Raw genomic sequence first — 15,491 nt, forward strand, 5'->3', positions numbered from 1 at the left:
TTTACTGCAGAGGAGAAATCCCGTCTTGCAGCGCCGCATACACCGACTTGCGTGTAATCTGACAGCAGCGCAATGCTTCTGTCAGAATGCACATCAGTGCTGCAGCTAGTCGATCGGTTGGTCCACCTGAAAGGTAAAAAAAACAAAACAAAAAAGAAAAAACCAGGCCGCAACGCAATAAATTTATTAACTGTTGAACAGAACATAGAAACTTTTTTTTAACTTTTTTAACTGAACGTTTAACTTTTTTACTTACCGGTAATTTTTTTTTTGTTTAGTTTTTTTTACCTTTATAGAACAAACCTCTCCTTCCCCATGGGACAATGTGCAAAGCGCAAATTGCCCAAAGATGTGGCGAAGTACATTATGCACTTTATCCCAGGTGAAAGGAGAGGTTTGCAGCAGCTGTGAGTAAAAGGGCCCTAATAGCCCTGTGTGCCTGTCCTGTGAGATGCAATCCCTATGCTAGGTGTACCTGTGTGTGGTACTTCCGGAAACACTCACCAAAGCATAGGGCAGGGTGGTCAGGACAGTCAGGACAGAAATAGCGGGTGTCACGCCTTATTCCACTCCTGCTACAGACACGACATTTTTTTCGGGGTGGCGGTTGGGTTGAGGTACCAGCAACGACACTGGGGAAATGTCGCTCGTGTAGACGGCTAACTACACTGGTGGATGGGGCCACGGAACCTCCTGGGTAAAGGAGGTTCTCGATGATCTCTTCCTGGAATTTGAGGAAAGATCGTGTTCTCCCAGCCTTACTGTAGAGAACAAAACTATTGTACAGCGCCAATTGAATTAAATATACAGACACCTTCTTATACCAGCGTCTGGTTCTGCGGGAAACTAAATAGGGAGCCAACATCTGGTCATTGAAGTCCACCCCTCCCATGAGCGCATTATAGTCGTGGACTGAGAGGGGCTTTTCAATGACACGGGTTGCCCTTTCAATTTGGATTGTCGTGTCTGCGTGAATGGAGGAGAGCATGTAAACGTCACGCTTGTCTCTCCATTTCACCGCGAGCAGTTCTTCGTTACACAAGGCAGCCCTCTCCCCCCTTGCAAGACGGGTGGTTACAAGCCGTTGGGGGAAGCCCACGCGACTAGTTCGCGCGGTGCCACAGGCGCAAATCCGTTCTAGAAACAAATGCCTAAAGAGGGCCACACTTGTGTAGAAATTGTCCACATAAAGATGGTACCCCTTGCCGAATAAGGGTGACACCAAGTCCCAGACTGTCTTCCCACTGCTCCCCAGGTAGTCAGGGCAACCGACCGGCTCCAGGGTCTGATCTTTTCCCTCATAGATCCGAAATTTGTGGGTATAGCCTGTGGCCCTTTCACAGAGCTTATACAATTTGACCCCATACCGGGCACGCTTGCTTGGGATGTATTGTTTGAAGCCAAGGCGCCCGGTAAAATGTATTAGGGACTCGTCTACGCAGATGTTTTGCTCAGGGGTATACAAATCTGCAAATTTCTGGTTGAAATGGTCTATGAGGGGCCGAATTTTGTGGAGCCGGTCAAAAGCTGGGTGGCCTCTGGGACGGGAGGTGGTGTTGTCGCTAAAATGCAGAAAACGTAGGATGGTCTCAAATCGTGTCCTGGACATAGCAGCAGAGAACATGGGCATGTGATGAATTGGGTTCGTGGACCAATATGACCGCAATTCATGCTTTTTAGTTAGACCCATGTTGAGGAGAAGGCCCAAAAAATTTTTAATTTCGGAAACTTGGACTGGTTTCCACCGGAAAGACTGGGCATAAGAGCTTCCCGGGTTGGCGGATATAAATTGTGTGGCATACCGATTTGTTTCTGCCACGACTAAGTCCAAGAGCTCCGCAGTCAAGAACAGCTCAAAAAATCCCAGGGCCGAACCGATTTGAGCCGTCTCAACCCGAACTCCAGACTGGGCGGTGAAAGGGGGAACTACAGGTGCGGCTGAAGTTGGTGACTGCCAATCAGGGTTTGCCAGCACCTCAGGGATTCTAGGGGCTCTACGGGCCTGTCTGCGCGGTGGCTGCGACGGGGTAACTAGTGCACGTGCCACCGTACCAGCTTCAACTGCCCTTCTGGTGCTCGCCACGTCACCATGTTGTACGGCAGTGCTGGTACTAGGTCCAGGAAGGGCTGCGCTGCTGGTGTATGCCTCACCACGTGATCCGGCAGCGACAGCCCCACTCTGCTGCTCTTGAAACGGATCCTGCGTAACCTGTGGTCTAGCGACACGGCGGCCGGGTACGCCTGGTGCTGCCAGGGACCTCCACCTCCTCGTCCGAACTTTGGGTCAGAGAGCCACTGCTTTCCACAGGTTCATATTCTGACCCGCTAGATTCATCAGATGAGGGTTCCCACTCCTCATCCGACTGGGTCAGAATCCTGTAGGCCTCTTCAGAAGAATACCCCCTGTTTGACATTTGGACTACTAAATTTAGGGGTATTCCCTGAGACTACCCAAGAAAAAAAGCAAACCTGTCTTACAAAGGGGAGGCTAGCGAAGTACCGGAGGCTGCTGCGGTTGATAAAAAATATCAAAACTGATTTTTTTTATCGCCGCAGTGCTTGTAAAGTGAATGTGCAGTGATCAAAAAACAAAATTTTTTTGTCACTGCGGTGGGGCGGGCGTGGGTGAACGCACGTGTGGGCGACCGATCAGGCCTGATCGGGCAAACACTGCGTTTTGGGTGGAGGGCGAACTAAAGTGACACTAATACTATTATAGATCTGACCGTGATCAGTTTTGATCACTTACAGATACTATAAAAGTACAAATGCTGATTAGCGATACGCTAATCAGCGAATAAAGTGACTGCGGTGCGGTGGGCTGGGCGCTAACTGACGCTAACTACCTAACCAAGGGGCCTAAACTATCCCTAAAACCTAACAGCCAATACTAGTGAAAAAAAAAAAAGTGACAGTTTACACTGATCACTTTTTTTCCTTTCAATAGTGATTGACAGGGGCGATCAAAGGGGTGATCAAAGGGTTAATTGGGGTGCAGGGGGGTGATCTGGGGCTAAAGTGTGGTGTTGGTGCTACTCACTGTGAAGTCTGCTCCTGTGCTGGATCCAACCGACGAAAAGGACCAGCACAGGAGCAGAGAAGCCATATAACAGATCATATTTACTAATATGATCTGTTATCTGGCTTCTGATTCGATTTTTTGAAAATCGCCAGCCTGCCAGCCAATGATCGTTGCTGGCAGGCTGGTGACGAAATACTTCTTTAACTTTTGCCGGCCCGCGATGCGCATGCGCGGGCCGGCAATGCACGAAATCTCGCGTCTCGCGAGAGGACGCACCGGCGCGTCCACCCAGAACAACAGGACCGCCGCAAAGACGCAATCCTGCGTACGGCGGTCCTGAGGTGGTTAAGGGGGCTCTCCGCCCCTGAAACGCGTTGACTGTAAATAAAAAGTATTGTGTTATCAATACTTACCTGCTTCTGACTCCTGCTGACAGCGCCATCCAAAAGGTTCATTTTCTTTCTTCTTCTGCAACGATCTTTTCTGTCAGGGGAATGCCTAATTTTTGGTGGCCTGTACTGGTCTACAGTAAAATTTGTATCCAGTGACCGCCTAATGTACCTCCAGCCACATCATCACAAGTTCTTTTCTGTCAGGTGAATGCCTAATTTTTGGGGCCTGTACTGGCCTACAGTAAAAATTTTATCCAGTGACCGCCTAATGTACCTCCAGCCACATCATCACAAGTTCTTTTCTGTCAGGTGAATGCCTAATTTTTGGGACCTGTACTGGTCTACAGTAAAATTTTAAGCCAGTGACCACCTAATGTACCTCCAGCCACATCATCACAAGTTATTTTATGTCAAGTGAATGCCTAATTTTTGGGGCCTGTACTCCAGTGGCCTACAGTTAAATTTTTAGCCAGTGACGGCCTAATGTACCTCCAGCCACATAATCACAAGTTCTTTTCTGTCAGGTGAATGCCTAATTTTTGGGGCCTGTACTGGCCGACAGTAAAATTTGCATCCAGTGACCACCTAATGTACCTCCAGCCACATCATCACAAGTTCTTTTCTGTCAGGTGAATGCCTATTTGTTGGGACCTATACTGGCCTACAGTAAAATTTTTATCCAGTGACCGCCTAATGTACCTCCAGCCACATCATCACAAGTTCTTTTCTGTCAGGTGAATGCCTAATTTTTCAGGCCTGTACTCCAGTGGCCTACAGTAAAATGTTTATCCAGTGACCGCCTAATGTACCTCCAGCTACATCCTCACAAGTTCTTTTCTGTCAGGTGAATGCCTAATTTTTGGGGCCTGAACTGGCTTACAGTAAAATGTTTTTCCAGTGACCGCCTAATGTACCTCCAGCCACATCATCACAAGTTCTTTTCTGTCAGGTAAATGCCTAATTTTTGGGACCTGTACTGGTCTACAGTAAAATTTTTATCCAGTGACCGCCTAATGTACCTCCAGCCACATCATCACAAGTTCTTTTCTGTCAGGTGAATGCCTAATTTTTGGGGCCTGTACTGGCCTACAGTAAAATTTTTATCCAGTGACCGCCTAATGTACCTCCAGCCACATCATCACAAGTTCTTTTCTGTCAGGTGAATGCATAATTTTTGGGACCTGTACTGGTCTACAGTAAAATTTTAAGCCAGTGACCACCTAATGTACCTCCAGCCACATCATCACAAGTTATTTTATGTCAACTGAATGCCTAATTTTTGGGGCCTGTACTCCAGTGGCCTACAGTTAAATTTTTAGCCAGTGACGGCCTAATGTACCTCCAGCCACATAATCACAAGTTCTTTTCTGTCAGGTGAATGCCTAATTTTTGGGGCCTGTACTGGCCGACAGTAAAATTTGCATCCAGTGACCACCTAATGTACCTCCAGCCACATCATCACAAGTTCTTTTCTGTCAGGTGAATGCCTATTTGTTGGGGCCTATACTGGCCTACAGTAAAATTTGTATCCAGTGACCGCCTAATGTACCTCCAGCCACATCATCACAAGTTCTTTTCTGTCCGGTGAATGCCAAATTTTTCGGGCCGGTACTCCAATGGCCTACAGTAAAATGTTTATCCAGTGACCGCCTAATGTACCTCCAGCTACATCCTCACAAGTTCTTTTCTGTCAGGTGAATGCATAATTTTTGGGGCCTGAACTGGCTTACAGTAAAATGTTTTTCCAGTGACCGCCTAATGTACCTCCAGCCACATCATCACAAGTTCTTTTCTGTCAGGTAAATGCCTAATTTTTCGGACCTGTACTGGTCTACAGTAAAATTTTTATCCAGTGACCGCCTAATGTACCTCCAGCCACATCATCACAAGTTCTTTTCTGTCAGGTGAATGCGTAATTTTTGGGGCCTGTACTCCAGTGGCCTACAGTGACATTTTTAGCCAGTGACGGCCTAATGTACCTCCAAGCACATCATCACAAGTTCTTTTATGTCAGGTGAATGCCTAATTTCTGGGGCCTGTACTGGCCTACAGTAAAATTTGTATCCAGTGACCGCCTAATGTACCTCCAGCCACATAATCACAAGTTCTTTTCTGTCAGGTGAATGCCTAATTTTTTGGGCCTGTACCCCAATGGCCTACAGTAAAATTTGTATCCAGTGACCGCCTAATGTACCTCCAGCCACATCATCACAAGTTCTTTTCTGTCAGGTGATTGCCTAATTTTTGGGGCCTGTACTGGCCGACAGTAAAATTTGTATCCAGTGACCGCCTAATGTACCTCCAGCCACATAATCACAAGTTCTTTTCTGTCAGGTGAATGACTAATTTTTTGGGCCTGTACCCCAATGGCCTACAGTAAAATTTGTATCCAGTGACCGCCTAATGTACCTCCAGCCACAACATCAAAAGTTATTTTCTGTCAGGTGAATGCCTAATTTTTGGGGCCTGTACTGGCCTACATTAAAATTTGTATCCAGTGACCGCCTAATGTAACTCCAGCCACATCATCACAAGTTCTTTTATGTCAGGTGAATGCCTAATTTTTGGAGCCTGTACTCCAGTGGCCTACAGTTAAATTTTTAGCCAGTGACGGCCTAATGTACCTCCAGCCACATAATCACAAGTTCTTTTCTGTCAGGTAAAGGCCTAATTTTTGGGGCCTGTTCTCCAATGGCCTACAGTAAAATGTTTATCCAGTGACCGTCTAATGTACCACCAGCCACATCATCACAAGTTTTTTTCTGTCAGCTGAATGCCTAATTTTTGGGGCCTGTTCTGGCCGACAGTAAAATTTTTATCCAGTGACTGCCTAATGTACCTCCAGTCACATCATCACAAGTTCTTTTCTGTCAGGTGAAGACATAATTTTTGGGGCCTGTACTGGCCTACAGTAAAATTTGTATCCAGTGACCACCTAATGTGCCTCCAGCAACATTATCACAAGTCATTTTCTGTCAGGTGAATTTTCTAAACAAAATAAATATAAGTTGTATATCCTTTCTGGGTACTGTAGTCCACCCCTTCCATGTATTACTTTAGTTGCCCTCTTTTGAACCCTCTCAAGCTCAATTCCTTCCTGTGCACAGGAGCCCAAATTGTACACAATAGTCCATAACTAGTGATTTGTAAAGTAGCAGAACTATATTCTGATCATGTGTATCTATGCCCCTCCTGCTGCACTCCATGAGCTTTTAGGACTTGGCAGCAGCTACCTGACACTGGTTGCTACAAGTTCACTGTCAAAATTTGCAAGACATGTTGAATATGAATTTTACTTAGTGTTTTCCAATTTTTTATGTACTGAGACATATACAATGTATTTGTAAAGTTTTCAGACCCTTTCACTTTTTCACATTTTATGTTGTGGCCTTGTGGTAAAACAAAATAATTAATTTTCCCTTATCAATCTGCAATCAATACCCCTTAATAAAAAGTGAAAACAGATTTTTAGATATTTTTACTAATTTACTAAAAAGGAAAAACTAACATTTTGCATGGACATGTGTTCAAACCCTTTGCTACGACACTTTAAATTTAGCTCTGGGGGCCTCCCATTTCTCTTGATCATCTTTAACATGTTTCTCCCCCCCAATTGGAGTCTACTTGTGGTAAATCCAGTTGTTGGACATTATTTGGAAAGATACACCTCTGTCTATAAAAGGTCTTAATGAATATAAGAGCAAAAACCAAGCAATGAGGCAAAAAGAACTGCCTGTAGAGCTGCGAGACAGGATTGTGTGGAGACATAGATTTGGAGAAAGGTACAAAAAAATTCTGCTGCACTGAACGTTCCCCAAGAGCTTAGTGGCCTACATAATTCTTAAAAGGAAGAAGTCTGGAACAATCAGGACTCTTCCTAGAGCTCGCAGCCCCACCAAACTAAGTAATCAGGAGAGAAGGGTTTTGGTAAGAGAGGTGACAAAGAACACAAAGGTCTCTTTGGCGGAGCTCCAAGGATAATGTTTGCAAATGGAGAACATTCCAGAAGGTCAGTCATCACTACAACACTCCACCGATCTGGGCTTTATGGTAGAATGGCCAGAAAAAAATAAACTCTCCTCAGTAAAAGACATACGAAGGCACCTAAAGGACTCTCAGACTTGAGAAACAAGATTTAACTTTTTGGCCTCAATTCTAAGCATCATGTCTGGAGGAAACCAGGCTCTGCTAATCTGGCATAAATAATGATAACTGTGCTGGGGCTGATGGTCCCACCCACATCCTGCCCTTAACATGCCTCCCTTTAGGAAACTGGTAAGGGCAGCATAAAAATGCCAGTTGCAAAGGGATTTAAAACGTTGCAAAATTGGATGTTGCAACTTTTTAACTCCAAATGCATGACATAGGGGGATGATAAATCTTACCCTATATGTTAGCATTATTTGGGAAGTATGTACTTAAGCATTGAACAGTACTGTATATTATTTTAATAGTGTGTCGTATTGTCTTTACTGTATATAATTGTTGCTGCTGTGTGACAATTGGGATAACTCAGAAACCATGTTCAAATTAATTTGCAAATTTAGTACCCCTTCTCCCTTTTTGTGTTACCACGTTGACTGTACATAACCTCTGGAAACTTAATTATATTTTGGCTATTAGATGAAGTAATATTTTTATAGCTGAGTTTTTAATATATCTATATACTTTAGTAATCAAAGCATTTGGGATAAACCCTTTAACCATGAAAATAAATTATTGATATTAAAGGGCTTCTGTCACCCCCCAAAACACATTTTTCATTTTTGGGCTTGTTAAAATCCTTATAGAAAGACTATTCACTATATAGGGCTCTTACCTTGGTCTGTGGCTTGGTTTCATTAAAAATCAATCTTTTAAAATATGCAAATGGCTTCACTACCAGCAAGTAGGGCGTCTACTTGCTGGTAGCCGCCACATCCTCCTTTTAAAAAACCGCCCCCTCCTCCTGTTGATTGACAGGGCCAGCGAGCGCTCTCCTCCTCCGGCTGGCCCTGTCAGCATTTCAAATCCCGCGCCTGTCTTCATTCGGCGCAGGCGCTCTGAGAGAAGGACGCTCGCCTCCTCAGCACTTCCTCAGTGCGCCTGCGCCGATGACATCTTCTCTTTCGGTGACGTCATTGGCGCAGGTGCACTGAGGGAGTGCTGAGGACGCCCTACTTGCTGGTAGTGAAGTCATTTGCATATTTTAAAAGATCGATTTTTAATGAAACAAAGCCACAGACCAAGGTAAGAGCCCTATATAGGGAATAGTCGTTCAATAAGGATTTTAACAAGCCCAAAAATGAAAAATGTGTTTTGGGGGTGACAGAAGCCCTTTAAAACAGATCTTTTGGATAGTAAAAAATATTCTTACCAGAATCTTAACATTTAACATCTCCATTTTTAATTTCCACAGCATCATTTTCTCTGGCTATTCCTGCATAACGGTTCAGCTTTCTTGACCTTTTTACTGAAAAACACAGTAAAATGATTGTTATTATTATACCGTTTAGACAGTAGAATACAGCATACAAAACATAGAAAACACACAACATACAAAATTAAACTACAATATTCCAAGACCCAAGTTACGGCATTTTCCATTTCAATGATATCTTTAATAGAAGGATGCATAGAAACCAAAGACTGCAGGATTATTTCCTATTCAACGTGGAAGCAATTTTCCCAAAGAGTAAAAAGTCACTCATTGAAATTGTAAGATGCGTTGTGGGTACTAACAGTCATCTCTTCATGGAGATCCTGGAATTGTTGGATTGCATCATCAGTTTTCTTAAACATACTAGGGTGCTAACTGAAAAATAGCAGATCCTAATACTATTTATGTGGGAGTATGAGTAATTGCTTACTGAACAATTAATACTTTAAAGAGGACCTTTCACCTCTCCGGACATGCCTGTTTTAATAGCTCCATGCATTCCCCATGTAATAACAATTCTGGAGCATCTATTCTTATGGCTCTATGTTGTGCCATTCCTTTATTATTTCTACTAGAAGTTATGAATGAATTGCTATTAGCCTTCAGTAAGGGTACAGAGGGGAGGTAACCAGTTGGGGTGTGTACCTGCACAAACTGAAAATGGCAGCACTGATTGGATCCAGTGAGTCTGTGCAGGCACATCCCCCCAACTGGTTTCCTCCCCTCTGTACCCTTACTGCAGACTGCTAGCAATTCATTCATAACTTCCAGTAGAAATAATACAGGAATGGCACAACATACAGACATAAGAATAGATGTTCCAGAATTGTTATTACATGGGGAATGCATGAAGCTATTAAAACAGACATATCAGGAGAGGAGACAGGTCCTCTTTAAGTGTTTACATACAGAGAATTGAAGAATATGGAAACACTCAAGTTTTGGACAGATAAGCTAAAGGATGATGACTTCATAAAATGGACCTGAACTGAGCTCCTCCAGTAAATAGCGTATTAGTTGTAAAACTGCCATTTGCACTTATCAGGGTAAGGCTACTTTTACACTGGCGTTTCTAGGTCCGCCTGTGAGATCCGTTTCAGGGCTCTCACAAGCGGCCCAAAACGGATCAGTTCAGTCCCAATGCATTCTGCATGGATAAGGATCCGTTCAGAATGCATCAATTTGGCTGCGTTTGGTCTCCGTTGCGTTTTTTTAGACGGTCACTAAAACGCAGCTTGCAGAGTTTTGGTGACCGTCTAACTATGCGGAACCAAACGGATCCGTCCTGATTTACAATGTAAGTCAATGGGGACGGATCCGTTTTTCACTGACACAATATGGTGCAATTGAAAACGGATCCGTCCCCCATTGACTTTCAATGTAAGTCAAGACGGTTCCGTTTTGACTTAGACTTTTTTTTTAATGAATAATGCAAATGGATCCGTTATTACCGGATACAAGCGGATCTGTCTGTGCCGATACAAGACGGATCCGCACCAAACGCGAGTGTGAAAGTAGCCTAAGTTAATAATGTACAGTGTAGGTGCCCCTACAGATCTTCATAGTTATATGAGTTTCTGTTCTGGACAACTATACAATTAAATGTGATCTGTTAAAATCTAACACTACTAGATACAATTTATACCCTCGTATTTTCCAATGAAATATATTGATTTCCAATCAGTATACATAAGCAATTCAAGGTGCAGTTTCTAGCAGTAATAATTTAAGGAGCTCTGAGTCTGACAGCTGTGTACACCAAACTTCGGCACATGTGCAGTAATCTCCTTCCTGCCCTGGAGAAAAAAGCTGTGCGGCACAGGTGAGAGCAGGATATAGACACCTTGCCCTGTCAATCGACAAAAGGAGGGAAGGACATAATGAGAAGATGGACAGAAGTTTGGTGCACCAAGGGGCTAGGGCATGTCCTCTGAACATCTAACTTGCATAATTTTTAAAAGTATATTTTAAACTGTGTGTTCAAGCCCTACATGCCCTACAAACCCTACATTGACAATTATACTATTACACAGCAATAACAAGAAAACGTGTAGAAACAAAACAGAAACAGGCAGTTAAGAAAAGAATTAGGGGAGGAAAAGCTTCGGTTAAACACTTCAAAATCCAGAGAATGACAAGACCTGCCCCCAGTGCTTTTATCTGTGACATTAGGCCTCTCGGTCAAGATGCTCCTACAGGGAGTGTCATGATGTGGAGCTAAAATCACCACACCTGACCTTAATTGCACCTTAATTCTTTCTTGTATGGCTTCAACATGGTGCTGTATACATTTCTTATAGATTCAGTTCTATATTAGTGATGTCGCGAACATAAAATTTTCAGTTCGCGAACAGCGAACGCGAACTTCCGCAAATGTTCGCGAACTGGCGAACCGGGCGAACCGCCATAGACTTCAATAGACAGGCGAATTTTAAAACCCACAGGGACTCTTTCTGGCCACAATAGTGATGAGAAAGTTGTTTCAAGGGGTCTAACACCTGGACTGTGGCATGCCGGAGGGGGATCTATGGCAAAACTCCCATGGAAAATTACGTAGTGGACGCAGAGTCGGGTTTTAATCCATAAAGGGCATAAATCAACTAACATTCCTAAATTGTTTGGAATAACGTTCTTTAAAACATCCAGTGTGTGTATACGATTGGCACTGGCAGTGGGCACACTACAGTCAGTAGAAGCGGGCCTGACACACACTGGCAGCAGGCAAGCAACTGAAATTACACTAAAGTGTAAAAATTAAATGCCTTATTTATCGGCAAGCTACTGTGCCACCCGGTATGAGTGGTTGGCACTGGCAGTGGGCACACTACAGTCAGTGGAAGAGGGCCTGACACACACTGGCAGCAGGCAAGCAACTGAATTTAGACTACTGTCTAAAAATTAAATGCCTTATTTATCGGCAAGCTACTGTGCCACCCGGTATCAGTGGTTGGCACTGGCAGTGGGCACACTACAGTCAGTGGAAGCGGGCCTGACACACACTGGCAGCAGGCAAGCAACTGAATTTAGACTACTGTCTAAAAATTAAATGCCTTATTTATCGGCAAGCTACTGTGCCACCCGGTATCAGTGGTTGGCACTGGCAGTGGGCACACTACAGTCAGTTGAAGTCGGCCTGACACACACTAGCAGCAGGCAAGCAGCTGAAATTACACTAAAGTGTAAAAATTAAATGCCTTTTTTATGCAAAGTCCTGTGCCAGCCGGTATAAGTGGTGGGCACTGGCAGTGGGCACACTACAGTCAGTGGAAGTCAGCCTGACACACACTGGCAGGCAACTAACCTTAGATTAAAGTGTAAAAATTAAGTGCCTTTTTTTAAGCAAAGTCCTGTGCCACACGGAATGACAGGGGTGAGCACTGGCAGTGGGCACACTACAGTCTGTGGGCCTGCAGCTCCTCACACACAGGCAGGCCAGGCAACTGCAATATGTATATAAAGGAAAAAAAAAAAGCAGACTAATGTTGCAGCCCTAAAAAGGGCTTTTTGGGGTGCTGTCAGGACGCTGTCCTTACAGCAGAGATCAGATGAGTCTTTCAGGACTGGAGTGGACACTGAATTCACTAGCCTAGCTATCGATTTCCCAATTAAATCAGCAGCAGTTACAGTCTCCCTCCTCTCACTAAGACTGCAGCTTCAGAATGAATCTAAAATGGATGCTGTGCAGGAGGTGGGAGGGTCTGGGAGGGAGGGTATGCTGCTGATTGGCTGGAATGTGTCTGCTGACTGTGAGGTACAGGGTCAAAGTTTGCTCAATGATGATGTATAGGGGGCGGACCGAACATCGCATGTGTTCGCCCGGCAGAGGCGAACGCGAACAAGCTATGTTCGCCGGGAACTGTTCGCCGTCGGATAGTTCGGGCCATCTCTATTCTATATTCATATGATAGTGTTATGCTCTTGTTGCAAATCTATTGTGGTCCACATCCGTTCCGCAATTGTGCGGAATGGGTGAGGACCCATTCATTCTCTATGGGGACGATATGGATGTGGACAGCACACAGTGTGCTGTCCGCATCCGCATTTCCGGAACGCACCGCCGATCTTCCGCTCCGCGGCTCTGGAAAAAAATTGCGGACAAGAATAGGCATTTCTATGGGGGTGCCAGCTGGGAGTATTGCGGATCCGCAATGCTCTACGGACGTGTGATTGGACCCTAACTCTGCCAGTGGAAGAAGAATGGAAGAGACAGACTGGGAACTTAAAGTGACCCTGGAATAAAAAAACTAAAAGTGGCCACATGTAGGTGGGACCAAATTGAAAGGTGGTGGGGCAACACAAGTTAGCAAGGAAAACAGAAGTAGGTGGGGCCAGCAATACCGTATTGCAGCACAAAATACCACCCCAGCAGAACCAAATATCAGAGTGCAGCACAAAATACTGGTGCCCCCGCTTTAGTATTCAACTATATCACTGTCCTAAAGATGGTAATACTGTTAAGTTAAGGAGGGGACCTGTGGCTGCCACCCAGGAACATAGGTACCTGATATTCTTCGCCAGGGGCGTAGCTAATGGCTCATAGGCACTAGTGCAAGAGTTCAACTTGGGGCACCCCTTTCCTCAGTGCTTTGTGGCCAGGGGCAGGAAGCGCATAGCCTTCGTGCTGCCCGAGGCTAAAATTCAAATGGCACCCCTGCCCCCATGCCAAATTCCAGATTTAACCCCCTTCCCTTGAGTCAGAGGTGTAACTTGACCAGCATGGACTTTCTATAATACTGGTGTCTTCTTATGCACCACAAGGGTCTTTGGGCCCCCTCAGGCTCCTGGGCCCGGTTGCGACTGCTACCTCTGCACCCCCTATAGCTATACCCCTGCTCTTCGCATTAATTAATGTTGATAGCACTTAATCGTTACGTACCCAGTGCCATGATAGAGGGCTCAGATGGCCCACTGACCATCAGACCACCTGGAAATTTCCCTGTAGGATCTACGGCCAGTCCACCCCTGAAGAATAGTATGGTCATAAAGGAATGTGTCATTTCAATGATAATAAATAAGGGGGCTAATTAAGAAAATATTTTCAACACCTACACACCATCATCACCAGTCTGGACCTTTGATAATCTATTTGGTGCAGAAAAAAATTGAGACTGAAGCAATGATGTATGATGAATTTAATACACTGTGGATTCAGATATGCTCTTCTGCATACTACTAGTACTCTGCAGGGTTACCTTACATTCAGCTTCAATGAGTTTTACTCTGACCCCATAGACCCCATAGACTGACAGTGTACGTGTATGTTTTTGCGCACGTATGGATAGATATGATATGACACTCTAAATAAAATCTATCTTCATGGCATTGAGTTTGACTGATGCGTTTTGTATACCTATAAGCCACTGAAAAGGTAATGGTGCATGTCAGCAGAACACTAATATATTCCCATATTGCTGTTCCAGACACAATATGCATGTCCAAGTCCTTTTTGTGTCTGGAGAGACTCCCCATTGTCTGAGTCTGTACTGCTAACACTGAACACCCCATAGACTACCCCTCGTCTTTCACTAGTTAATATGCAAATGCATTTTTACAACTGAAATCATTGTGTTACAGAATTAAACGCCAAATGGATTTAAGATAAATGTCTGATGTCGAAATTCTTTTTTTTACTTTTTGACAGATAGAAAGAACAAAAAGAGACTGAAAACGTTCAACCACGGAAAACATCAAAGTGACAAACTGACACCTTTTACAAAATCGACATTTATATAACATGAAACAATAAATTATATAAAATACTAACTTTCATTGTGTTCAAGGTCATTGGAAAGAGTAGTCATTTTCACCCTGCACTTTTATATGATAAGTGCAGTACAGTCAAATGCTATTTGAGGTTATTACAATGCATTTGCTATAGCGGAATTCAATCATATCATTTTTTGGTACAGTTTTTTCCTGCAGTTTTTTATTTTTAGGAAATGCGATGAGTGGATTCAAAAGTGAGGAGAAGGATAAGTCTCAGCCAGTAATTGGCTAAGGAGTCATTTACCGCATGTCAAGAGGGACCAACTAGTAGAGACCTGTTAGCATTGGAACAGGAGCCGCTTTTAGTTATATTGAAATTAAACACAAAAAACGGAAACCTCACATGCTCTTTGCTAAGCTTCCCTAATATAAAGTAGGACTACTGCAGCAAGGTCTATGGTTTTATCCCTCTTTCATGCTAAAAGCCATTCGTCACAGCATTCACTAAACATGTTCTTTACTTTACAAATTGACCAAAGGATTATTTTAAAATGTCTTGCTGTCACACTATCAAGTACAATCGTTTGTGTGTTTAAAAAACGCTGCGGGGGCGACTTGAAAAGTGAAAATGTCAAGAGCTGCATACAATTTCATACTATTTTTGACCCATTGAGGCGATAAAGTAATTATGTATAATTCTTCACAATACTAAGCCTGGAATTCTCGGTTTTGTGAAATCTTAATAGCTCCTAATGGTAGTGTACAGTCTTCAGACGTATGTTTGCAGTCTAGCAAACAACCTCACAAAGACAGCGAATTTAGAATTGCACGCTTTTTTGATTCTTTGCTAAAAAGCATGGGTAACAGAGTGAGACATTAGGACTTGACCAGCTGGGAGACAGTGAATGCCAATTATGGATCCCTGCCTACTATAACGGGAAACCTTGACGTG

General features: G+C 43.9%; 1 protein-coding gene across 3 annotated transcripts in view; it reads right to left on the reverse strand.

The window, feature by feature from the left end:
* The window catches only part of ATXN1 (ataxin 1), a 322,925-nt gene that overhangs the window by 216,144 nt on the left and 91,290 nt on the right, over nt 1-15,491 (reverse strand). For all 3 annotated transcript variants that reach the window (XM_040432641.1, XM_040432638.1, XM_040432639.1), the window contains exon 2: nt 8,771-8,866. The gene's annotated coding sequence lies outside the window, so the exon portion shown is untranslated. The remainder of the gene's footprint in view (nt 1-8,770; nt 8,867-15,491) is intronic.

Source organism: Bufo bufo, chromosome 5 (genome assembly GCF_905171765.1).
Source record: "Bufo bufo chromosome 5, aBufBuf1.1, whole genome shotgun sequence".
Classification (NCBI taxonomy): Eukaryota; Metazoa; Chordata; class Amphibia; order Anura; family Bufonidae; genus Bufo; species Bufo bufo.